Source organism: Canis aureus, chromosome 2, assembly GCF_053574225.1.
Source record: "Canis aureus isolate CA01 chromosome 2, VMU_Caureus_v.1.0, whole genome shotgun sequence".
NCBI lineage: Eukaryota > Metazoa > Chordata > Mammalia > Carnivora > Canidae > Canis > Canis aureus.
The window spans coordinates 85,153,376-85,180,193 of NC_135612.1; the positions used below are offsets into that span (position 1 = coordinate 85,153,376).

Genomic DNA, 26,818 nt, shown 5'->3' on the forward strand with positions numbered 1-26,818 from the left:
ACCCCTACAACCAGAGAGCCCTGGCAGGGTGCAGAGCAAGGGCTGGGCTTTCACTGGCTCCCTTTTATTTTATCCCCGTGTTAAAGCTACAGGAGAAGTGCAAGAATTCTTGTTTTTTGGGCCAGAAATTGAAGGGGAGATAAGAAGCTGGGGTCAAGGTCAAATAGCTCCTTCAAGGTGGTGCTGGAATTGGGAGCCAGAGGGTCTGAGCTCTGACTGCCAAAGCCAAGTTCTTACTGTCAAATCCAGATGCCAGGTGAGGGACCTTTCTTATTTCTCAACAGCCCCGTGAAGTGTGTGTTATCTCCACCTCACACTCATCACGAAGCGACTAAGTCAACAAGTTTTAGTGGTTTATGCATGATCGTGCCTTTAGGAAGGAGGCAATGTTTCCACATAGGAGGCTTACACCTGCAGAGGAAAACAACAAAATGCATGTTGTGCTCTAACAAGTTTGCAAAGTGCTGGGTCACATCTAACTAAACACGTTTTTTTTGTTTTTTTTCCCCTACCAATTGTGTTATTGTTTACCCATAGGACTTCCTAGAGTCTTTAATGCCACAAAAGGTGCGCTGTGAGTCTCCAGAAAAAAAAGGATTTAATAGCCTTCCAAATGTATTGGACCATGAAGCTGTTTGTGAAACACTCTACTACACTATTTAAGACATGACACCTGCGTGACCAAGCTACAGCTAGAGATACATGTGTTGTTGCTGTTACTTGTTTAGGAGGTAGTGACAAGGTTGCCCCAGGTGCTTCCCAGGCTGGTCGAGCTGTTGAGCCCGCCAGGGCCGACTAGCTGCATTGGTCCTTGGAGCCTGGCCCCCAGATGCTGTTTGCTTCATCAGTTCATTGAACTGGTGTTTGCTTTTGCTGCTGTTTTGCGCTCTGTGGCTTTCTGGATTCTTCCTGTTGGATTCTAATGAGGGCCCAAGTATTTCATAAGGGAGTCTCCTGTTAAAATCCAATAGAACAGGGGCACCTGAGTGGCTCAGTCGGTTAAGCGTCTGCCTTTGGCTCGGGTCATGATCTCAGGGTCCTGGGATGGAGCCCTGCCACCATCGGGCTCTCTGCTCAGTGGGGAGCCCGCCTCTCCCTCTCCCTCTGTGCTCGCCCTCTATCTCTCAAATAAATAAAATCTTTAAAATCCAATAGAATAGAACTCAGGGCAAAGTGAAGAGTCCGAACCAGCCTTAGTATAGGTTGGCATTCAGCACTCTGCAATAGTAGCTACCGTGTGTTCAGTAGTTACCATGTTCCAGGTTTAACATGGGTTGTTTCATTTACCTCTTCTGACAACCTGTGGGGTAGATGCTGCTGTCGGAACTTCCAAGATGGCCCTCATGTGGTTCCCTCCCACATCGAATCAGGGGCTGCCTTGGGTGACCAACAGAATATGGCAGGGGTGATGGCACGTGACTTCCGAAGGTAAGCATGAAGTCCCGGAGACTTGGACCTTGGTCTCTTGGATTGCTTGCTCTGGGTAGCCAGCTGCCATTCTGTGAAGACACTCAAGCAACTCTGTGGAGAGGCTGACGGGGAAAGCAAATAACTTGCCAGCTGTGCGGGTGAGCCGTCTTGGGAGTGGATGCTCCAGCCCCCGGTCAGACTTTCGGAAGACTGCACATGCCAGGCGACACCTGACTGCAATGTCATGAGCGACCCTGGGCTGCACCCAAATTCTTGGCCTGTAGGGATGACTGTTGTGGTTTTAAGCAACCAAGTTTTGGAGCAAATTGTTACAAGCAAGACATAACTAAAGCACACACTCTTACTGTCCCTCATTTGAGGAAACAGAGCAGAGAGAAGTGAAGTGAGTTCCTCACAGGGCTTACGCGCTGAGGGTCACAGCCAGGGTTTATGGGGCTGTGGTAGGAAGCTGCAAAGGACTCTTCACAGCCCCCAACGCTGCCCCAGAAGTCGGTTAGGGGATCCAGAGGTCTATTTCGAGGCCCGTTTATTCAGTTCAGTGCTGTGATAATACAGAAGCTCCTGCAGTCTCTCCATGCTTTACCTCTCCTGACCTTCAGGTCCTCGGAGGGTAATACCATCTACCTGGTTGTGGGTGAAATAATTTCATATAGTAAAAGTGCAGGCAGATTCCGGGCACGGGATATTCTAGGCGCCCTTCCTTTCCAACTCCTTCTTTAGCATCGGGCCTCGCTTTGGTGGTGAGGAAGACAGAAGGTTAGCCCAGCCAACAATCTGTCATTCCCACCCTAGAGGGAATTAGCTCATCAGAATCCAGTCCTAACTGGCAGGAGACTGAGAAGACAGACTTTTTTTTTTGCTTGGAGAGCAAAGGACAGGAAGACATAATTTTTGAGTACGGGTTACTACTTCGGGAGCAGGCTGGCTTGGATGGGCGCCCCGCAGAGCTTCTGGAATAAAGGGCATCATGAGGGCCCTGCGAGGGCAGGAATGGGGCCCAGCCACCCAAAGTGGGAAGGATCCTTTCTTCACCAATACACCCAGGGCCGCCCGGCCATACCCAGAGTACACCAACAGAGGTGACCTTTGTGCCAGGCATCACCTTGAGTATTTGCGACTTCAGTTTTGGCCAGGAGAGACCAAGAACAGAATGCAGTAATTCTTTTTCCAAGCTTTTCTGTTTTGTTTGTTTGTTTTCCAAACTCACTGAGAGTCAGAAGTCCTTGGTTCCAGGTGTAGGTATCTTCAGAGATCCACGAAAACCAAAGTTAAGTGTCTTGGTTTAGGTCCCCTAGCCAAACAGAGGCAGAGTTTGGTCTAAAACCCCAAACCTATGCTGTAATCGCCCCGTTTGATCAAATCAATTTGTTTTGGGCTGAAAGGCCCACATGTCCCTTCTTCCAAGAAGCTTTTCCTCATTAACATCGCCGAAGGTTACTTATTTTTGAAAATTGTCAGCACCAGTATGTCATCTGACACACACTATTCAACACTTTATTAAGCAAGGGTGTTTGAACTTGTAGCATGTGCCAGGTACTCTACTACCTGCCAGGGCTTCAGCCATGAGCAAAATGCAAAATTTCCCTGTTTTTATGAAGGTTACGTTTACAGGTGAGTGAATGTTGTAAGCGAAACGACAAAATTATAAAAGAAGCTAAAAGGTGATGGAGAAAAGCCAAACGGGGCAGTGGGGGAGGGACAGGGTCTGTGAGGTGGTTGATGCAATTTGCAGATAGAATGGTTTGGAACCTTCTCACTGCAAAGGTGACATTTGGGCAAGACTTGAAAGACTTGAGGGAGAAAGCCATGTGGTCATCTGGGGGAAGAAATACTGCTCTTCCATATATTAGTAGGGAATTATTCTCAGGTTCTTTCATGCTTGTAATTTTATTATTCTTCTGTCCCTTAATAAATCCTCACGAGTGTGTATTTCATCTTCTCCTTCCTTTGGGTCTAATATAAGTGCCTTCTGCAGAATGTCATTTGTGCCACAGGCTTTTAATAAATACTTGTTGAATGTTTTGGTCAAAGTCATTTTCTCACTATTGCCCTTTTTAGGCAAGAAATTAAGGGAAACCTACAGGAGTCTGGTACTCCGTCCAATAGCCTAAATTACTTAGGACGTACAAACCAACATTCAGCCGTACTATCCAACATTCCGGGTTAGTATTCTTTGCCTTCCATAAACAGTACATCTAAAAATATTTACAAAAGTCTTGGCTTCTCCCAAATTCAAAACAGGAAACCCCTATAGTCTCTCAGCTGCCTTTATTCACCTCCAAACCTGAAATGGAATCCACCATCACTATTTGTAATTATATTCTTTTTGTACAATCAGCTCTGACACTTTTTGAAAATGGTTTCCTGCCTAAGCTAGAGACATCCTGTTATTCTTAATAATATTCTGTGCCACCTAAATATTAAGGTGTCTGGAATTCACAAGGACAGAAATCATTCATGGCTAGTAACTTGTTCCTCCTTGACTTTTGCAAAAAGGGACACTTCACAGAAACACTTTCTAATCTCCTTTTGCCCGAGAGTCTCAGTTTTCATACCAATGAGACCTTGACCTTGCTTGATTGAGTGCTTTTTCCATAAGAGTATATGCTCTGAGCTTGCCCGCTTTGATTTTTGTTTTGAAGAGACAGATTGGAAATGAAACAGAATTACAACAGTGATGATCCTAATGACCCCAACAATAATTCACAGCAAGTCCAACACAAAAGAGAGTCGGCGGCTGAGTAATGGGCAAGGCAACATCTTCATGAAACCAAGGGAATTGGAGGCTTGGGGCCTATCATTCTCTAAAGGACAACTGAGTTTAATCCCAAATAGGGAAGGAAAACTTGTTGGAAGAGACAGATCAGATGACAGGTAAGAAGACAGTCAACTGTGTCACAGAGGAGCTTGCTACCTTGACACCTGTGGTCACATAAATGCCATTAAGGATGAATATTAGGAGAACATGAATGTCACCACTCATAATTTTTTTTTTTTCCTTCCGGTATTTCAATTTACAGCTCCGCACATTCTCTCATAGTCAGCCCTCCAGTGGATTCACTAATGCCTTTTTTACCATCTGGGGAAATACAAGTCCAACCATGCACCAGCTATTCTGAATCTTAATCATTTCAGGATGCCAGTTAGACAAAAAAAGGGACTGACTTAATTCTTTTTTACAGTGCATACAATACTGCTGGAGCATCTGGAGAAGGAAAAGCAGCTGCTCACTGTGTAAGTGAGACCTTGGGCAAATGATTTACCATTCTGAACTTCGCTTCCTTTCACTGTAATGCGGGGGTGATAACACCAAACTTAGACGGTGCTGAGCAACATTAAGAAAAAAAAAAAAGGAAAGAAAGAAAAGAAAAAATAGCCAGCTTACACCAGGCTCCGGGTACTCTTTTAAAACCCTTATGTGTATGCATTTATTTCATTCTCACAACAATCCTATGGCCTCGGTGTTATGATTTACAGATGAGGGAACCAAGTCAAAGAGACCAAGCTATTTGCTTGCAGCCACATAATGGTGGAACTGGCCACAAAAACCACGTACTCAACTGCCACACTAAAATATTTCTCTAATGACGGATGTCAAGTAGCCAGGGCTCAATTAATGGGCTATCGTTATAGGGAGGTGATACAGTATTTCTTACTTAAAGAGATGCAGTCACAATCGCTTCCCTGAGACTCCCAAACACATTCAGATGGGAAGAAAATGGGAACTGATAAAACAGACACTTTTTAAAGAAAGATTTTATTTATTTGTTTGAGAGAGAGAGAGGGCGCACAAGCAGGCAGAGTGGCAGAGGGAGAGGGAGAAGCAGGCTCCCCACTGAGCAGGGAGCCCAATGTGGGGGGTAAGGGGGGGCGTGGGGGATGGCTCGATTCCCAGACCCTGGAATCATGACCTGAGCTGAAGGCAGATGCTTAACCAACTGCACCATTCGGGTGCCCCACATAAAACAGACACTTTAGAAATAATTGGATCGGGGCGCCTGGGTGACAGAGTTGGTTAAGTGTCAGACTCTTGGTCTCAGTTCAGGTCATGACCTTGGGGTCCTGAGATCAAGCTCTGAGTTGGGCTCCCTGCTCAGCATGGAGTCTGCTTAAGACTCTCTCCCTCTGCCCCTCCACCCCTTCCTCCTCCCCCACTCTCTCTCCCAAATAAATAAATATAGCTTTAAAACAAATAATTGGATCAAGTACATTTCCTTTTGGGCCGCATGTCCTAAATTTACAACTGGGCTGAACTGATTGGCCATAAAAAAAAAAAGTGATTTGTTGAATCAAAATAGATTCCAGAAATGCTTGGCCAGGTCACTTGTTTCATCCCATTTAAAATAATCACCTTGGTTCCTTGAGGCTCCAGCCTTTCTCCTGTGGTTTTGTGGTTCTTTGGGGGTATAAGATGGAGTTAAAATATTGATCTCTTTCCTTCAATGAATAGATTTTGTAAACAGGTCACATCGTGGAAATGGCTCTTTCTTCCACTATGCATTTTAATGTTCAGAATCCATCACTTTTGCTGATGTTTATAAAGCCCACTTCTATGTTTCCTTGTTGGATATTGTTGGAGGGCCCAGAGGAGGCCTTTATCTCTGCCATAATCTCGGAGCCAGGGGATGAAAATGACGGAAGAGTGGAACACTTCACTCAAGGTGTCGAAATTTATCGGTGGAGATATTTTATCAGACCTCATTATGAGACGCTAGAATGCAAGAGCTATGCTTGTCATTTTTATTTCACTCCGGGTACGTTTTGTGGGCCATTTTGATGCTAAGACAAAAGTGTGGGAAGCTAATGACTCTCTGAAGAAAAAAAAAAAAACAGAAGAGAAAGGAACTGAACTTATTTGCCAGGAAACAAAAAGAAACCATTGATTGTATTAGAAATAAAGAGGATTTAATGAAACGAGAGAACTTACCTAAAAGACCAGCTGTGTGTGGGCAGTGGAGCCTAATGGTTAGAACAAGATCTCATTTGAGTGTCTCAGATTCAAACCCTGGCTCTGCCATTTGCTTGCCGTGTTAGTGTTAAATGTTATTGTTGTTAGTATTATTGGCACATTTGTACAAGTCACAATAAAAACACCAGTTTGCTTGAATTATGGTACCTAGCAGTGTAGAAATGAGAAAGGCAAAAAAATCAGTTGTTTGCATGCATTCCACTCTATTGCAGGGTGAATAGCCCTGCAATGAATACGATCTCTCATGGTGACTTTTTTTTTTTTTTAAAGATTTTTATTAATTTATTCCTGAGAGACACACAGAGAGAGAGAGAGAGGCAGAGACACAGGCAGAGGGAGAAGCAGGCTCCATGCAGGGAGCCTGATGTGGGACTTGATCCCAGGACCCCAGGATCACGCCCTGGGCCGAAGGCAGGTGCCAAACTGCTGAACCACCCAGGATCCCTCATGATGACTTTTTAATTTAATTTAATTTAATTTAATTTAATTTATTTTTTCATGATGACTTTTAAAAATCGACTTTAGAGGCAGTGGTAGAGCTCAGTCACCAAGCATATGGTCTCTTTCATCAGACTCCTTGGGTTCTTTTTTTTTTTTCCTAAGATTTTATTTATTCATTCATGAGAGAGAGAGAAGGAGAGAGAGAGGCAGAGACACAGGCAGAGGGAGAAGCAGGCTCCCTGTAGGGAGCCCAACGTGGGACTCGATCCCGGGACCCTAGGATCACGCCCTGAGCCAAAGTCAGGCGCTCAACCGCTGAGCCCCCCAGGTGCCTCCAGACTACCTGGGTCCTAATCCTGACTCAGTACTTTGCATTTGTTATCTCCTTTTATCCAATTGTGTTTTCCTGCTGTCATCTATGGTGGTTATCCTACTATTATTATCCTCTAAACATGCCCAGATGGTGTGGGCAGTATTATTGATCTGCATTTTCCAGGCCAGGGAAATGGAAGCTCAGAGGGCTGGGAGGTCTCTTGCTCAGGGACACACAACTAGTAAGTGGCAGAGATGGGATTTGAACCCCAGCCTCAATGCACCCACGTCGGGGTCCTTGCTGTGGCTTTGTTGGGCCTCGCAGTGAGGGGAACATCCCGATGCAGTGGAGTAAGATGAAAATGGTAAGGGGCAAGTGCTTCTGGCTAGGAGGCGGCGCTCGAGGGGGGATGCAGTAGGTCCCCCTTGTCCGTGGTTTTGCTTTCTGCGGTTTCATCTCCCCGCAGATGATTGATCCTCCTTCCGGTGGATCGTCCCAAGGTCAACAGCAGCCGAGAGCTGCTAGGTCACAGTGTGGCCGTCCTTCACCTCATCTCATCTCAGCACGTAGGCATTGTGTCCCTTCATCACCAGGAGTGTGAATCCAGTGCAATAAGATATTTTGAGAGAGAGGCGACATCCACGTAACTTTTATTACAGTATATTGTCATAATTGTTGTATTTTGTAATCAGTTATTGCTGTTAACCTCTTACTGTGCCTCATTAATCAATTAAACTTTATCAGAGGTGTGCATGAAGAGAAAAACCCGTGGTGTACGCAAGGGTCAGTATCTGCAGCTCCAGGCATCCACTGAGGGACGTCTCGGAGGGACCCGGGGGGCCCATTGCAGCCAAGTCAAGGGCAGCACGGCCAGCGGGTGCTCTTGAGCGCCCAAGAGAGAGGAGGAGGCACAAACAGTGGAGGACAGCCGTGTAAATCCGTCACCCACTTCTAAGTGTGCCAGGGTCCCCCTCCATATGTTAGAGCACACCGACCCACTCAAAGCAGACGCCTCCCCCTTGACTCAGCTACACCGCAGCCAACTTCAACTGAGGAGGCCATTTGGCCCACCACAAACGCCCATAGAACTTTCCACCACAGTCAGTCAGATCCCCCCAAAAGGAAAGAGAAGAGGGGCACAGAGTTTATTAAATTTCTTCTCGGCTCCCTGCCTGATCCTCCATCCCCGCTGCTTCACTTGTTTTAATTTCTCCCAAGGAAGCCCATGGGTATATGCTGGTTTGCTTGGCCACGGTCATGGGTACTTTTTAGAAAAACAAAGCCAGGAAGAGCTCTAAGGCTCCTGTGACTTGCACCATCGGCCCAATGGTTGTTTTATTAAGTGTGGATTCCGCCTGTGGAGTTGAGTTAATGGAGGTGGGAAAAAAAGTCAGGGCCAAAACAAGGAGCCATTCAGACGTAGTATTCGAAATAGCAAGGTAAGCAGGGTAACAGAGAGTTTCTGTACCAGGCCCAGCAGGGCCAAGTCTATATGAATGAACGGGGAGTGGCCAGACCCCACCCGGTCAAGCCATGCTTGGAGACCCAGCAAGAGGGAACAGACTTGTTACTCTGGGCCTCTGCTCTTAGCCCGCTCCGGGTTATTTCCTAGGGGAAGGTCCCTGGGGCTCTGTCCAAGTCCGTTTTAAGATTTGAGTTTTACCTAGAGTTTTGTTGATTAGTAACATGTTGTGTTCTTGGGTGTTCTTTTTCTTCTCTCTCTTTTCCAAAGAGGGGGACTGTAGAGTCTTGGCAATAAGAGCCAACTCCACTCAATACAGACTTGGATGAGGAAGCTGGTGAACGTGGGACAAAACACCACTGGGAAGGGGAACTGAAAGTGGCAGGGATCACGGCTATCAGAACCGAACGTCACCATTAAGGACAAATGTTTGTGGCCCCCGGGATCCAGCAACTCACTAGAATTCTTATGCTGGAGGGATTCTTGTACGTCTCTACGTGGGTGTGCGTGTGAGCGTGCGTATGTGTGCAATTGTGCGTTTGGGGGTATGCTTTAAAAGGAATAACCCAAACAGAAAGAGACAGTCTGCAAAGCAGCAAGTGGAGAAAATGGCAAAAGGGGGAGCAACGGATAAAGTAGCCAAACCAAGAGTCTGCCGCTGAAATTACAACCAGATTGCCTCGGAAAAGCGAATAAGCTTGAACAAATAAATCCCTGTGGCAGATTCGCTTTCACAAGCCTACCTGTGAGACAATGTCCAGATCCCTCCTTCCAGATGAAAGGGAACAGTCCAGCGGGGGTGGCGGGGTGGGGTGGGGTGGGGGGGATGCTAAAGCGATGTGTCCAGTAAGTGCAGGAGCACGGGAGCCCTGACTTTCCTGGAAGAGGCCCTGGCCCTAATGGCCTGCGCATCTTGCCAGAACTGTCTCACGGCCGAGAACTGCCGGTGAGGCCTGGAAACAAGTAGCAGTTCAGGAACCCCAGAAACTGGAGATGTGAAGGAGCATTCTCTCGGGACACTGAGGAATGAGAATGTGAAAGCCAGCCAGAGCCGGGCTAGGCCAGCAGGGAGACGTGCAGCAAATGTGCTGACATCTGACATGTATCAGCAGCACCCAGATGCTCCACCACCAAAGCGAAGGCTGCTCTGCATTTATGGATTTCCACATCATAAGCGGCAGATTCTGGGAGAGTGTTCTCGGAATGAGGTGGACATATGGACCCTGGGCCTGGTGCCTCCCATATCCTGAAACAGCAGCCACTCCAAATGCAAAAAAAAAAAAAAAAAAAAGGAATGCAAGACTGTATTCCAATAGGATGGTACTGATTCAATGTCATTTAGAGCCTGATACAGGGTCTCGTGGCAGGTCCTTTCCGCGGACTAGATGAATATTAATAATGACCATAATAATTGCTGGTATTTAGGATTGTGCACTGTGGGCCCTGCTCAGTATTTGCATTTTCTTATTGACTCCTCACAACCACCCTTTGAGGCAGACATGATTACCATCCATTCCCATTTTACGTAAATATTGGGGAACCAGCCAAGTTGTCGTAGCCAGGATGGGCCGGAGCTGGGATCTGAACAGCAGGTCCACATCCAGCCCACCTCCCTGCTTGGAGGACTGACCTTGGTTAGTTAAGGAATTACCCAGGTCTTTGTGATGACAAAGGACATGGGGAAGGATTCTAATTTAATTTCATGGCTGCCAATCATGCAGGATGGAACCATCAGATGACTCAAAGGAAAGCTTTTTTATTCTTCTGCTCTTGCTGCGTAATCATTCTCCACAGGGCTTTCTTGAGACAGAGACACAGGTGAGTATTTGGGGGTTAAGCAAAAAGAGCCACTTCCAAAGCTCTTTGATATGGTCAAGTGAGGGAGGGGGGTTCATCCCCCCTCTCCCAGCCCTCATGTCTCTGCAGTTCTGAGCAAGAATAAGTGAAATTTGGAATGACACATGGAGGCCCTGATGGATCCTGGGGTGCTTTCCCCGTCACTAAGGACTCATCATTGAATAAATTTAAATTATGTTTGGCCTACTTTTCTCCTTAAACCAGTTTTCTTGCATGCATTTTAATTCTGAGAAAATTGGATGACTCTATATGGTATCCATGGCAACCTTCACTTAAACAGAATATGAAATGAACCAGGCTACTTTGTGCTTGACATTCTAGATAAATGGAGCTAACCGCAGACAGAATCATGTTGGCACTCTTCAACAGAATCTCAGGAATTCTATGTCTATAGAGTCGTAGAGAGGGTCAGATTAAGCCCGTCTAAGCACTTGCATAGACGGCCAGCACATCAGGTCATTCTGAGCCTCAGTTTCCCCATTTCAGAATTGCAGAAATTGGATGATCACCTCCTCTAACTGTTCCCCATCCCTGATTTTTTTAATCTATCCAGGTTTTTTATTAATTTTCCTTCCCATTTAGTGACATGGCAGTTGAAGTACCTTACTTCTATTTTTACTAGTGTTTGTCTTCGATTTTTTTTTAAAGATTTTATTTATTTATTCATGAGAGGCACACAGAGAGAGAGAGGGAGAGAGAGAGAGAGAGAGAGAGAGAGAGGCAGAGACACAGGCAGAGGGAGAAGCAGGCTCCATGCACTGGGAGCCAGACATGGGATTCGATCCCTGGACCCCAGGAGGATCACGCCCTGAGCCAGAAGGCAGACACTTAACCGCTGAGCCACCCAGGCGTCCCAGTTTTTTTTTTTTTTTTTTTTTTTTTTTTTAAGTAGATTGTATTTTTTACAGCCATTTTAGGTTTATAGAAAAGTTGAGCAGAAACTACGGAGTTCCCCTATATTCCCTCTCCAACCTCCTAGTTTCTCCTATTATTAACATTTTTGCATTGATGTGGTACATTTGTTATAACTGATGAACCCACACCGATACATTATTAACTAAAGTGCATAGTTCATATCAGACTTCACTAGTGGTGTTGTATGTTTGTGGGTTTTGACAAATGTATAATGACATGTATTCACTATTGCTGTCTCACACAAAATATCTTCACTGTCACAAAAATCCCCTGTGCTCCATCTATTCATCTCTCTCCCCCTACCCACCCCCTCCCAGTCACTGGCAACCACTGATCTTTTTACCGTCTCTAGAGTTTTGCTTTTTCCATAATGTCATGTAGCTGGAATCAGACAGTTTGTAGCCTTCAGACTGGCTTCTTTCACTTTGCTATATGCAGTTAGGTTTTCTCTGTGCCTTTTCATTGCCTTTCATTTTTTAAACAGGATTTATTTATTTGAGAGAGAGCACAAGTAGGAGAGGCGGAGGGAGAGAGAATCCTAAGCAGACTCCATGCTGAGCAAGGAGCCTGTCGTGGGGCTGATCCCATGACCCTAGATCAAGATCAAGAGTCTGATGCTTAACCAACTGCACCACCCAGATGCCCCAAATCTATGAGGTGGGTTTTGTTACTCCCATTTAGAAAACTGACACACGGAGGATTCAAGTAACTCCCCAAAGTTCAGAGAGTTAGTAACTTGTAGAACATGGTTACCAACTTGGACAATCATCCTCAAGTACTGGAATAAAGTGGGGGATAAAAGATAGTTTCTGAGTCCTGAGTCTCTCTTGACCCTGTTCTATCCTCTGATGCTACTCTTTTATTCCTAGGAAAAATTCTGCTCCTCTTTTTTCTCTTCTGTTGGCTTTGCTTCCTAGGGACCAACCCAACTTTTCAGCTGGGAGCACAAAACCTATTACCACCAGCCCAACTATCCTGTAGCACATGATCCTCTTGTGCTCTCACTCCCCTCCTCCCTGAATCTTGGCTCTCCTCTGGCTCTAACTTGTCATGTCAGGGTTCTCTTTCTCTGATCTTTCTGGAATGCCTTTCCTCTTCTTTATTACCTGCAAAGCTCCTGCTACTTATACTTTTTTTTTAAAAAAGATCTTATTTATTTATTCACGAGAGACACAAAAAGAGAGGCAGAGACACAGGCAGACGGAGAAGCAGGCCCCCTGCAGGGAGCCTGATGTGGGACTCGATCCCAGGACCCCAGAATCACAACCTGAGCTGAAGGCAGACGCTCAACTGCTGAGCCACCCAGGTGCCCATCCTGCTACTTATACTTTAGGACCACCTTCAGAGATAACCTCCTTCATGAGGTCTTCCCCAGACCCCTAGGCCAAATTGAGACAGCCTTCTCTGAGCATCTGGATACTCTACTCATTTCCCTATTACAGTCCTTGACAAAGTGAGATGTACATTGCTATCTGTTGACTTGCCTGTGATCTCCTTAGTGTGGGAGAGCATGTCTTATTCATCTCTGTATGCTCAACCTTTCATGGAGACCATCACATGGGTTATTCCTCAATGTGAAACCCGTATAAAACCCAGCAAGTCCTATGGTTCTCATTTCTGGAGTGCTCCTCAAATAAGCACATCCACACAACATGGATGGACCTAGAAGGTATTACGCTAAATGATATAAGTCAGACAGAGAAAGACAAACACCGTATGATTTCACTTACATGTGGGTTCTAAAAATCAAAACAAATGAACAAACAAACAGAAACAGACTCATGCATACAGAGAACAAACAGGTGGCTGCCAGAACGGGAAGGGGTGGGAGGGATGGGAAATACAGGTGAAGGAAGTTAAAAGTTACAAACTGAGTTTGTGAAATAAATAAGTTACAGGGATGAAAAGTACAGCATGGGGAATCTAGTCAATAATATTATAATAACGTTGTATAAATACAGATGGTGACTACATTTATTGTGGTGAGCACTGTGTAACGTATGGAACCGTCGAATCATATGTTGTCCATCTGAAACGGATATAACGTAGATGTCAACTAGACTTAAAAACAAGAATAAAAAGAAGCACATCTACCATCAAGTATTATCATCGTTAACCTGGTCTCTGAGGAAATATCCAAAATGTATGTTTTATGCCCTGTAAAGCCTTTAGAAACTCCCCATCTCTGCCACCTGCAGTAGCCTCCACAGGCACGGCAGCTTTCCACTGAATTCATTCAATTCATTCATTTACTCCTTAATTCAGTCACTTATTTGCTCATCTACGCAATGAGGAAACATTTCCTAAGAAATGTTAGCACTGGGCAGCCTGGGTGGCTCAGCGGTTCAGCTGAGCCTTCGGCCCAGGGTATGATCCTGGAGACCCAGGATCGAGTCCCACATCGGGCTCCCTGCGTGGAGCCCGCTTCTCCCTCTGCCTGTGTCTCTGCCTCTCTCTCAATCTCTTTGTCTCTGAATAAATAAATAAAATATTAAAAAAAAAAAAAAGAAATGTTAGCATTGGTTCAGGTGTCAGTACTCCCAGGAGTCAGTACTGGTTCCTCCAAAACGCCCTCTCTTCCCTCCTCTCACTTTTCAAATCTGAGAGTCCTTTCCAGACAGCTAGCCCAAGGGCTTTGCCATTCTTCTCCTCCTGTAATTCCTCTGACCTTTGTTCTGAAGATCGGCTTAACCTTTCTGGCCTCTTTAGTTTCCTCGGTTCGTCCATTAACAGGATTCCCCTTGATAAACCATAGTCTACAAACTGACTCAGAAAACTAGAATCCACACTCCTTAAAACCTAAGGGGAAGGGGGAGGATAACGAGAATTAATACATTAACGATATCTGTCCTTGTTACAGCTTAATGTGTACGTACACGAGCAAAAAATAAGGATCTGGGCAATCATATTCCGAGTTCCAAATGAATGATGCAATCAGTAGATGCTATAGGATTAAGGGCCAAAATATGTGTTCGGGCCCCAGATGAATTCCCTCGTAGTGATCTAACCCCTGCAGTAGGGTGACATCAGCACGGGACTCCGGGCCAGAGTTCTCTCCTCGCTCTGCCCCTGGGCACTGGGCGGGCCACCAAGAATGAGGGCCTTAACTCTCGGAGCCTCTAGTTCCTCATCTCCGAGATGGGGATGTTTATACCAGGAATACCCCTCTCTGAAGCACTCGGAGACTCCAGTGACATCATGGAGGCTTGTTCCTTCGAAGCTCAGGGAATGGCTGTTCAATCTGAATCCCCCAGTTCTACATTCTTTCCGTGTGAGACCCAGAGGGGGGCAGGAAATCCTGGGACCAGAGTCCAAGGTCTGTCTGACAACAAAATAGTCTAAGTCCAACCCCCTATAAACTCTGTTAGGGTAGAGATTTCGTCCTTTTTGTTCAGTGATGTATCCCGAGTGCCTACCACGGTTCCCAGCCCATTGGAAGGGCTTGCTAAGCATTTGTTGAATTAAAAAAAAAAAAGAAAAAAAAAAAAAAGAAGTTCATCTTGCAGTGTAAGAGGTATTTTAGTGCCTTTGGAACCTAGGTCTGTAACACGTTACTGAGAGTGACTATTGATACAGCCTTTTGAGAGTCAATCGATCCAAATTTAAAACGCACACGTACATCTCTGCAGGTGCGAGATAAACACCCACCCTCCGACTCTTCAGTTAGGTCTTAGGGTAACTCATCCGCCTACTGCGTGGGCCCGCACGGGGCGCAGGTGGCTCCGGCTTACGGAGCCTGGCCGCGGTGGGAAGTAGTGGTTGAGAGCACACCTTGGGAAGCAGGGGGCCTGGATTTAAATCCGGCCCCTGCCAAATAGCAGTGTGGCCTTCACCACGTTCCTTAACCTTTCTGCTTCCCTGTCTGCGAACTCCAGATGGAGAACGCGTGCCTCGCAGGGCTGGGAAGTGTGTCATAGGGGTTCACGTGTGTAAGCGTGTGGCCTCCGTGTACACGCCCGCTCTACAGACTTAGGTGCGTGCTCACTTTCTTTTCATGGGGATTTTGGAGACTCGCCACAAGCCGTAGAGCTGGGGCCTGAAGGCCCGCCAAGGGCTGGCCCACCGCACTCCCCAGTGACCACAGGCAGTACCAGCATGTTGTCCCCGACTTACGAAGTGCTTGGGTCCTGATCCCCATTTGCCAAGTACTCTATCCCGATGCCTGACACGGCCGCCCTGCTCACGGCCAAGGAAACACGAACAGTCACCTTCTCTGGCTCATCTTGCTTCCCCTGACCAGGGTGCCCAGGACCTGGAGGCAGGACCACAAGGAATCCAGAGGATCCTCTTCTTAAACACCAGCCCTCCCTCCCCCTGACCCCCAAACCTGAATTTCCACCTTAGATAATCCTAACTTTACTTTCCCCTTGACTCATTTTTCTTTTAAATTCATTCCACGGTATCATTTCCACCTTTGAAAGATGCTCGACGTCCTTTTTTGGGACAAACGGGGTTGTAGATACACGTATCACCTTTTAGGCAGGGGAGTGGGGTTGGGAGAGCCCAGGAGGGGCTGAGGCTGGGTGTTGGCCTCGGCTCTGGGCCTCAAGCTCTCTGAGGGCTGGCTCTGGGGAGAAGGGCTGGGGAGGAGAGGCAGGTCGTGAATGTCCCCTGAGTGCTGGGGCCTGTTTCTCGTTAGAGCCCTGGCTGCACACAGCTCCATGCCCTTCTGCCTCCCATCATGCCCTTCCCAGCTCTGAGCACCCTGACCTGGCTTTTTTTTTTTAACCTGGCTTTTAAAAAAAAAAATATATATATATATATATTTATTTATGAGAGACACACACGGAGAGAGAGGCAGGAACACAGGCAGAGGGAGAAGCAGGCTCCCTGCGGGGAGCCCGATGTGGGACTCGATCCCAGGACCCCGGGGTCACGACCTGAGCCAAAGGCAGGTGCCCAACCACTGAGCCCCCCAGGTGCCTTGACCTGGTTTATTTTTAAGGGCTAATCAACAAGTGGTTATGGATGCCTGCTGTGTGCAGAGACTCGAGCGGGGAGAGGGGGAGCTGTGGCCGAAAAGAAAGGAGAGGCCGGCCCTTAGGCATCCTGGCGCAGATGGCAGCGGTGACCGCCACGGCGTGGTCGGAGGGCCACTTATGAACCCGCAGGCGCCCGGCCCTGGGGTGGGGGCCCTGTTTGAACCCCCGAGCACGACTTGGCAGGAGTGCTTATACCTTCCTGCTTTCCGGCTGAAGTGTCCTTCGGGTGGGGCCGGGCGGGGGCAGGTGCAGAGAGGCCAGGACGTGAGCGGAGCCATGCACTTGTGCCCGCGGCATCCATCAGGGTCCTCCAGGGGAATTTGCTCGGCAGCCACAGTTCTGGGAAGGACTTTCACTTCTGCTGGAGTCCTCTGCTCGGTTCTCTCTGGGTCACATCACTGAGACCCTGCCTGCTGCTATTTCCCCATCAGCAGCAGACGGCCTGCGTGTGCACAGAGCCACAGGCCGCAGCAGGGTGGATGCTGAAGGGCCGATCGCCAGCGCATGGGGTCTCCCAACCCAACTCCTCACTTGAGCAAAAACGTAACTGAGGCCCAGACCGGGCCCGGACTTGCTCAAGGCCACACAACCCGAAAGACCCCCTCGTGGGCCTTGAGTCTTCTAGTTGCCTGTGCAGGGCTTGTGGTAAGTCAACACGCTCCCATCAGGGTGATCTCGCTGCATTTTATTAAAGTGGACGTGCCTTGGGGATCCCTGGGTGGCTCAGTGGTTTAGCACCTGCCTTCGGCCCAGGGCCTGATCCTGGAGACCAGGGATCGAGCCCCACGTCAGGCTCCCTGCATGGAGCCTGCTTCTCCCTCTGCCTGTGTCTCTGCCTCTGTCTCTCTCTCTCTCTCTCTGTCTCTCATGAATACATAAATAAAATTAAAAAAAAAAAAAAGTGGACGTGCCTTATTCTGTTGTTTTATTCCCTTCCTCTGCCCTTTCCAAAACCTTTGAGTGCAGATCTACTCTTTTCTGAGTATCTACTTAGCAAATCTATGTGCCCAGCACTTGTGAGATCCTGCAGGAACAACAAAGACCCCAAGATTGAGGTGTGTCACCCGTGCAGATCCGTGGGGACAGATCAGACCAGTCCATGAGACCAGGACTGTTCAAGACCAAGTCTGGGCCTGAGAACAGCCTCAGCTGCAGAGAAGGCTGGGTCTTGGGGGGGAATTGAAAAAGTTTTGTGTCATAGTGGAAGGAATTGGGTGAAAATACCAAATACTGGCTCGTGTTTTTGTTGGTTTTTTCCAGCTGGGCGAATTTTCCATCCTCTTCTAGTTTTACATTGAATACAAACGACACTGCCAAGAGAGGAAGGATGTCCTACCTTTAAACCAGGAGGCCCACTCCCCCGTTCCGAGCACAGGGAGGGCACATAGCCCTGAATCCTGAGCTGCTTCTCACAACTGCCCAAGTTATTGGGCATCCAGTTTCCTCGAGACAATAATTGGGCTTTTGGGGTCTACTTGGGTCCTCTTGGCATGGGGATCACTGGCTAAAATAGCTCAGGCCATAAAAACACAGAATGAAAATACTTGTAGCAACCACACATCCACATATTCCATGCAGAGGCTATTAAAACCTCCAAATTACACCAGTGTCGCTCTTCGAGGCCACAAGAGTGCATAGCTGAATGGAAAAGGAAGGGATATTTTCAGGGTGAGTTCAGTACCAATCATTATAAGGTTTCCATTTGCCCTCCTAAAAAGGTCTTCCTCAAGCCTTTCAAATTAATTTATAAAAGCTGACTCCCTTTTCAAATGGTTTTACCAGACCACAATAAGGCATGGTCTTTACATATTGCTTTTCCCAGTATGACTAATCAGATCTCTGGTTGGGACAGACAAGATCCAGTAAAATTTGGTGGTTTGACCTACCATTCTACTCTAGAACTCCTCCGCCCCCCTCTCTGGTCCAAGCCACTGCTATGTTTTGCCTAGACTCTCAGTGGGCATCTTAACTGACTGGTCTACCTCCCAATTTTCCATTCTCACACCCATTCTCCGTAAGACACAGGGCTCACTTCTCAAATGCGTACCTGGCCATGACCCTTCCCTGCTTAAAATCCCTAGTGGTTCCCCATTGCCTCCAAGTCCACACATTTTCCCCAGAGCTGACGAGGTCTTCAATGGTCTGGCCCTGCCCACCCTTCTCTGACCTCTTCCCAGGCCTCCTCTAACTTGGTCTGTGTCCTCAGATGCTCCATGCTCTCTCTTCAAACTTGCCAGCTCCTCTGCCTGGATGCTGTCCCTCTCTCCTTCACTCTGCTAGTTTATATTTACCCTCAGGTCTCAGTTACCGTCCTGTGAGAAGAGGGAGCAAGCCTCTCATTCACTGCTTGCAGTTGCTTGAATGGTGGCCCTCACCCTCCACCAACTCTGCCCATCTAGTACCTGTGAATGGGACCTTTTTTGGGAAAGGGGTCTCTCTGCACATGTAATTAAGTTAAGGATCCGGAGATGAGATCATGTTGGATTATCTGGGCAGTGATAAGTGTCCTTACAGAGGAAGGCACAAGGAGGTTGGGGACACACAGTGAAGGCCACGTGAGTTACACGCCATGAGGCAAAAAGCACTTAGAGCCTCCAGAAGCTGGAAGAAGCTGAAGGATTCTCCCCCAGGGTCTTAGGAAGAAACACAGCCTTATAGATTTCAGACTTCTGGCTTCCAGAACTCACAGAGAACACATTTTGTGTTTTTTTAAACCACTCCCTTGGTAACTTGTTGGGACAGCCCTAGGAAACATACCCTGCCGTACTGCTCATATTGAACATGCTGCCCAGCACTGAGGAGGTGGCCCCAAACCATGTCTTGGATGAACCAAGTCCAGGAGACTGGCAAGAAAATGAAAGGGATTGGGGAGACTGGGAGAGAGGGAGGTGTGCTAAGAGGTGTGGAAAGTTAGTGAAAAGTTTCCAGAAGCATCTCCAACGTATGGGAGTGGTTCTCCTCTTAGACGAGGGGCCCTGGAGCCTGGGACCTGCAACCCCATTTTCGTCATACTCCAGTGGGCCTCCTGTCATCTCAGTAGGTGGTACAAAGGCTCAGAAATGTTTTCTCATCAAATTAAGTTTAATTTGCTTTTAACAGGTATTTGTTTTAAAAACATATTTTAATCAATTAGCAAGTATATTTGAGCATCTTTGAATCCCTTCAAACTTTATGTGAGTTGAACAGACTCTTGGTTTCCCCGTGAAATTTGTTCCTTTCCCAGCCCTTCCATCTTGGTTCATGGCACTGCCCTCCACTTAGTTGCATAAGCCCAAGACTTGAGTGACACCCTTCTGTTCTCTCTTGCCATCTCCCCTACCTGAAGTCCTCTTATTTTTTTTTTTAAGATTTTATTTATTTATTCATGAAAGACACACACACAGAGAGAGAGGCAGAGACACAGTCAAGGGAGAAGCAGGTTCCATGCAGGGAGCCCGACGTGGGACTCGATCCCAGGTCTCCAGGATCAGGCCCTGGGCTGAAGGCGGCGCTAAACCGCTGCGCCACCTGGGCTGCCCCAAGTCCTCTTAATTCTGTCTGATAACACATCTCCAGGTGGGTCACTCCTTGCCACCTTCAAGCCTCCACTCTAGTTCAAGCCACCACCTCTCAGCCCTGGATTCTCCAGCGACCTCCCCACTGGATTCACAGCCAGCCTCTTGCCCACATTGCAATCTAGTCTCTACCTAACAGCCAGAGTCGCTCTTCCAAATATAAATCTGATCTTGGCAATTCTGTTTGAGATCTTTCCATTGCTTTTCCTTGCATTTGGAAAAAATCCAAACACATTAGTATGATTCTCCCAAGCCAAGGTGGGTCTAGCCCCTTCCTCCCTTCTCATTCTCGTTTGGTCTCACTCTTGCCTGCGACCACTGCGCCACAGCCTCACCTGTCATTCTGTTCTTCGGATAGTCTGATCTCACTCCTGCCTCAGGGCGTTTGCATTTGCTGTATCTACTGAGGAATGCCTTTTTTTTTTTTTTTTTTTTTTTAATGATTTCTACACAAGTAGCTCCTTCTCTTTATCCCATGCCAGGCTTCTCAGAGAGGGCTTCCCTTACCGTCCTCTGTTCAAAGTAAAACGTAGCCCTCTTCCCCAACTGTCCCATGGTACCCTTATAATTTTCTTTGTAGGCAATTACAAGCTAGCTGGAGGTATTACTTTGGTAGGGCTGATAAAACAAAGTACCATAAACTGGGTGGTAGCAGGTGAGTTCTTCTGAGGTTGCGAGGGAGAACCTGCTCCAGGCCGCACCCTAGCTTCTGGTGGTCTGCTGCCAATCTTCGGGGTTCCTTGGCTTCTGCTTCATCACCCTGATAACGACCTTCACAAGGTATTCTGTGTGTGGCTCTGTTTCCAAATTTCCCCTTTTCATGAAGGGGATACGGGACCTGCCCTTCTCTAGAAGAACCTCATCTTAACTAATTATATTTGCAAAGACTCTAATTCCAAATAAGGTCACATTCTGAAGTACTGAGGGTCAGGACTTCAACATATGAATTTTAGCATTGGACACAGGTCAACCAAGAGCACTGTTGTTTACTGGGTTGGTTCCTTATTTCTTGTCTGCAGCAGTGGAGGCTACGTTTCTTGAGGGCAGAGATGTAATCTATCTGTCCTACCCACTGCACTGAGAACAGTAGCTGGCCCCAAGGCTCTCAGTAAATAATCCTTACTAGACCGTGGTAATGGTTGCACAACTTCGAATAGACTATAAAAACCACTGACTTATACACTTTAAAGGTATATGAAATACATCTCACAATTCTTTCATGAATGTATGGATGCTATTATTATTTATTGTATAAATCTCTCTTCTTTCTGGGACTTAGTTCTTTTCTCGGTAATATATCAAAATTCCCCAGATGTTTAATGACAGTGACATCTTTGAGAATCTGATGAACATTTCCTCCAAGTAAAATGCCAACAGCACGTGCCTGCGTATCCACACACAGCTGCACAGAGTCCATTCTTTTTTAAAAAATTATTTTTAAAGATTGTAATTAATTATCTGACAGAAAGATCGAGAGTGTACAAGCAGGGCAGAGGGAGAAGCAGGCTCTCCGCTGAGCGGGGAGCCTGATACGGGGCTCCATCCCAGGACCCTGGGGTCATGACCTGAACTGAAGGCAGACACTCAATCGACTGAGCTCCCCGGGTCCCCCGTAGAGTCCTTTCTATATAATTGCAGGGAGTTCATGGATACCACGGACCAAAGTACTAATGCCTAATACTCTGGCTCTGAAATTATGGGATTCCACACACCTGTGCTCTGCAAAACACAGGGACTCAAACAGAAAGTGAAATTGCCTCAGCTTACAAGGAGCTTCTAGTCTACTTGGAGTGGAAAACACCCACATAACACAAAACCAAATGGAGAAGTGTAAGCAGTTCAGGGAAAGGTGTCATGGAGGCTCTTGGGTTGAAAGTACCTGTGACTAGGCTTTCCACTGCCAGAGTGACAAAAGAGCCAGACATATACAGCAAAATGAAGAGAAAGAGCACGCGAGCTTGATGAGGGATTTCAGAACCAAGTCTTCAAGAAAAGTGGGCTTTGTCACAACAAATTTAATAGAAAGTCTCACTGATATTTCAAATAAAAATGGTTTTTATTATTTTCCTTTAAAAACCTATTAATGTCATATAGCTTTTTTTTTTTTTAAGAAAATAGCAATGATGGTTTTGATACGATGGGAATGATTTTGAAGCAATGTAATTGCTTTCTGCTGCTCTTCTGCGCCCAGGCAGCCCCATCAGCCAAGTCATGAAGGAGCCAGTTTCCACATATGGATAGGTCTTAACCTCCCTCCCTCCCTCCCTCAACTCATACACCAAGTAAAATTTCTCATAACCAGAAGTTTAATAAAGAGGAGGGGGTTGTCCGGGAGGGTAGAGGAGGTAGCCAGCAGTTAGAATCTTCATAAATTCAGAGAAGACAACATTCTCAGAATCCTGTGAAACTCTCCCAACTGGGTGGAGAGTTATCTCTTCCCCTCTAAAATGTACACAGTCCATTAAGGACATTTTTGGAGCCCTAAATAAAAAGCTAAATTAGGAGAAGGACTTTCTGGAAAACTGGCTAGAAAGAAAACTGACCCAACAGTTGTTTTAAGTTCTACACTGGGTTTTCACATGGGTTTAGGATGGCAAGATCATTGGCCCAAACTGATTTCTCGGCCTACCAATGTCACTGTAAGTTAAGGGCAAAGCCTACCACTCAAAATGAAAAAGACACAAGCAGTAAAGAAGGTGAAGTGAGGTGGGGAAGGACAGAACAGGGGGAGGGAAGAAGGAAGCTGTTAAGAAGGCAGGAGACGGAATATGGCTTGGTTGTTTGGTTGACTTAAGAGAGTAGACTTCAATTTTTTAGGTCCATCAATTTTTTTTTTTACCTTTTTAAAAAATATTTTATTCATTTATTCATGGGAGATAGAGAGGCAGAGACGCAGGCAGAGGGAGAAGCAGGCTCCATGCTGGGAGCCCGATGTGGGACTCAATCCCTGGACTTCAGGATCATGCCCCGGGCAGAAGGTGGTGCTAAACCGCTGAGCCACCCAGGGATCCCTTTTTTAACCTTTTTTTTTTTTTTTAAAGATCTTATTTATTTATTTGAAAAAGAGAGAGACATAGTGAGAAAGACTATGGGCAGGGTGGAGAGGGAGAACAGGCTTCTGGCTGAGCAGGGAGCCCATCACAGGGCTCCATCCCAAGGACCCTGGGATCATGACCTGAGCCAAAGGCAGACGCTTAACCCACTGAGCCACCCAGATGCCCCCTAGGTCCATCAATTTAAATATAGAGCCTTTCCTACAACCTGACCCTGGAAGGATGAAGTGAGTGATTCTACACTGCTGAAGGGTGTATTTCAAACTATCACACATATAAACCAAGGGTCATATATTTCAGGCAAACCTGAATATAGTCTCTCGCTAAGAAAGCCTTTGTTGTGATAGGAAACCGGAAGTCACCATATCCAGCAAAGATCATATTTTAGGGGGAAAATTATCGTGTTTCAGAGCCACATTCACTGGCTCACTAGAACCAATTGTTAAATTCTCAAGAGCTTTGTCAGCCGGTTGACATCATGCTGGTAGTTTGAAATAGGCCACAACAAGAGGATTTATACATGGGAAATCCTATAGATCAAGGCCTTGTTTTCTTTTTTTTCCTGGAGAGCTTGCTACTAAACATGTACCAGCACAATGTCTTTGTATATGAACATTTACAGTTCTAACAGCAACAAAGCAAAACAAAGAATAAACAATCTCTAGCCAACCAATATGGAATAAATATAGATACTTCTGGAAAAACCACTTAAAACTTGCCTAGAATATTATCATCGAAGCAGTCAACAAAGAGTGGTCAGGTACCTAGGTTAGTGCTGAAGGGGCAATGAAGGCATCCGATGTAGATGGAATCATTGAGTAGCTTATCATCTGGGGCGACAGGATGGGCGTACATAGAACAGTTGTGTCAGAGTATAAAGCAAAGTGTAATTACATGTAATATTGTCTCGTAAAGACCGGGTGTAACAATTCAGAGGAGGGAGAGATCACAAAGTGGTTAACATTAAGAAAACTGTGCAAAACATGGTCCTCTGTGAATTCAAAGGAGTAATAGATAAACCAGCTTCATCCTAATGAGACGTCTGGTTTGCAGCAAAGGGATCCACAGACAATTAAAAAATTCCTTTGACTTTCTTTCCCTCTTATTTAATATCACTATCACTCATGAAATATATTATTAGCGCAGAGAGACGGTTGCTCTCTGTGAGAGAGGGTGACATCTCTGGCATGTGGCTATGTATTCATTCCTGGCCGGTTGATGAACGGATCAACCTTCTTTTCTGCCCTTGAGAGAGTGCACTGCTTTCGGACCTAGAGCCGTAGCTACCATTTGAGGAGGCTGCTTGAGTTTGAGAGACTTGAGTTTGAAGCCAACCTCTGCCACTCGTTAGTGGTGTGACCTTACCCGAGCGATTCATCCTCTCTGTGCCTCAATGACCTCATCTACAAGATGAGGAAAAGAGTCATATTTGTCTCATTGGGATAGTTTGAAGATTGAACTGGATTAATTCTTATGCAGCTCTTAGAACAGGGGTGAGCACGTGGCAAGAGCCATATTTATTATAATTGTTATTATTATTGCTATTTTTCTGCTGAGTTTGAAGCCCAGTACCTGCCATGTGGATTTCGCAAGCTTGTGCAAGTCACCCTTGATCTTGAAACCTTGGATTGCTCATCCAAAGGACTGACACAATCATCTCTACCCACTCTGTACAAAACAGAGTTTGTGAAATCTCTTGGCAGGCTGGAAAGTTCTGCATGGATGTGAGCTGCCAGTGCCGGCACAAAGACGTCTGTGCTTAGAATGAGCCCCCTTGGTTCTTGGCCTCGTGATGGCTTGATGTATTTGGGGTGTTGCCGTGGTTCCTACTGCTGATGGGAATCCCGTCGCCATGTCCCAGTGCACAGGGTTGCGGGGTGCTGTGTCTTTCACTTGTTTCCCTTGCTTGTCTTTTGTAAGAGAACATCATATAAATGCACTCAAAGCATCTCTTCTAAGAAATTAGCTCATCATTTATAATCTTCCCACTCCCCTTCCATTACAGCACAAGTCCCCCGAAGGCAGGGACTGCTTGTTGGGTTTATTCATGGCTGGACCTGAGTGTCTAGACAAGAGCGTGGTGTGTGATAGGCACTCAGTACACGTCCAGGGCAGGAATGGATGCTCGCCATCCTCAGCTCACATTTCTTCCAAACTAGAAAAGTGAGCTGAGAGTGCCCTAGGAGTGAATCGGGGCACTGTAGGCACCCCCAAATGAACCACTAACACTCGGCACTCCATGTGGACAGGCCACTCCGCCAGGTCCTCTGGGCAGGCAGGGGCTGGGGTGGGGAGGCAGGTATTCAGAAGATGGCAAGACCTCGGTTAACTAGAATTATTTTTTTCTTAAGGAAGAAGCTGCCCAACTTGAGATCTCATAAATTTCATCACTCTCCCACCCTAGTTCCACCTCCTAAACCTGCCCTGTCCATCGCCAAGGCCACCTCCCAGAAGTGGATACTCATCTGGATCTAGAAGGATCGCGAGGAACTGGTTTCCAAAGTGCCATCTAGTCAGTATTTATCTGCTAAGGTTTTCCTTTTCGGAACCCAGATGTGAGCCACAGAGCCTTTTGTCTTGTTCTAAGGGGCTTAGAAAAGACCGTCATTTCCACATAAGAGAAGAGAGGTGGGAAGGCGGAGGGCTGTTGGCACCTGAACCTGGAGAAAGCGGAATTGATTTATAGAATTCTGCAGGTGGGTGAGGCCTGGAGCAGAAAAGTAAACACTAGTCACCTGTGCAACTGGCATGTCATGATTTTCAGGAGAGGTACAAAGATTTAAGGGGCTTTTACGTGGTGTAATCCTCCTTTAGAAAACTATCAAGAGTTCAGAGAGAAAAAGACCCCCAAAATGTTTTTTTGGCTCTGTTTCCTATAGCAACTATGAAAAGCCATGAAAGAGGAAAACTGGCCAGGATTTTTTTTTTTTTTTTGAGGGTATGAAAGCCTCTCATTTTTATAGTTTTGAAAATCCTTGGAGTTTAACTTTGAACTTTAACCAAGAAAAATTATATCTTATAAACAATGGCATTTGTTGATTGGATGAAGGACTAGATCAATATTGGTCTTGGCAACCTGTTTTGGCTGCAGTTGCCTGCAGAAATATGCTCGTTGTGGTGTTAAAAAATTATGTCAGTTCCTCACCCATGTGCCTCTTTTTCTTGGAGTTTTGCCTGAGAATTAGTTTCCAAAGATACTTCCAGAAGTTAACCTAGAGCCTGGCCTCTGCAGTGAAGGAAGTTACACATAAACTCTCAGAAAGCAGCCTGCCACGGTGAGCTTCTGGGAGGGACGGGGGAAGAAATCTCCACCTCTGAGGAAAGGAGATAACACAGGGCAACTTCTAAGTCCACGAGGATGGTCACATTCCCTCTCGCTGCCAAGTTTTTCACTCAGACTCATCACACTGAGGGGGAAAGACACCAAACCAAACAAAAATAAATCAGTGTTGGTAAGTGAAAACCATTGCTTTGACAGACAATAATCATATTGCAGCCACGATGGAGCTGTCTACGTTCGAAAGTCTTAAATCTTTCCATTTTGGCCGGCGGTTGGCATGTGTAATGGGGGGAGTAGCAAAGCTTTTGGTGTTTTATTTTAGACTATCATGTTATCAATTTATTCGAGGCATAAGACTCTAGGCCACATGTTTACTTGTGCATATATTTATCAAGAAAATATGCCTATATCATATTTACTTTCCTCAATTCAGCCGATTGAGTGGGTTATTTGTCCTTACTCTTTGCAACTTTGGGTTGGACTTTCACATGTGAGTGTAATAACCAGAGCGGTGCCCAATTGTGGAAAGGGGACAATGCAAAAAGCTAAAAATGAATCCCA

General features: G+C 46.3%; 1 protein-coding gene and 1 long non-coding RNA gene across 3 annotated transcripts in view; one reads left to right on the top strand and one right to left on the bottom strand.

The window, feature by feature from the left end:
- The window catches only part of RBPJ (recombination signal binding protein for immunoglobulin kappa J region), a 223,663-nt gene that overhangs the window by 165,721 nt on the left and 31,124 nt on the right, over positions 1-26,818 (bottom strand). The gene's annotated exons all lie outside the window — the stretch shown is intronic.
- LOC144302937 (uncharacterized) lies at positions 18-6,517 on the top strand. The gene is made up of 4 exons (XR_013369925.1): positions 18-256; positions 4,074-4,305; positions 4,614-4,665; positions 5,882-6,517. It is a non-coding gene; the product is annotated as an uncharacterized LOC144302937 (long non-coding RNA).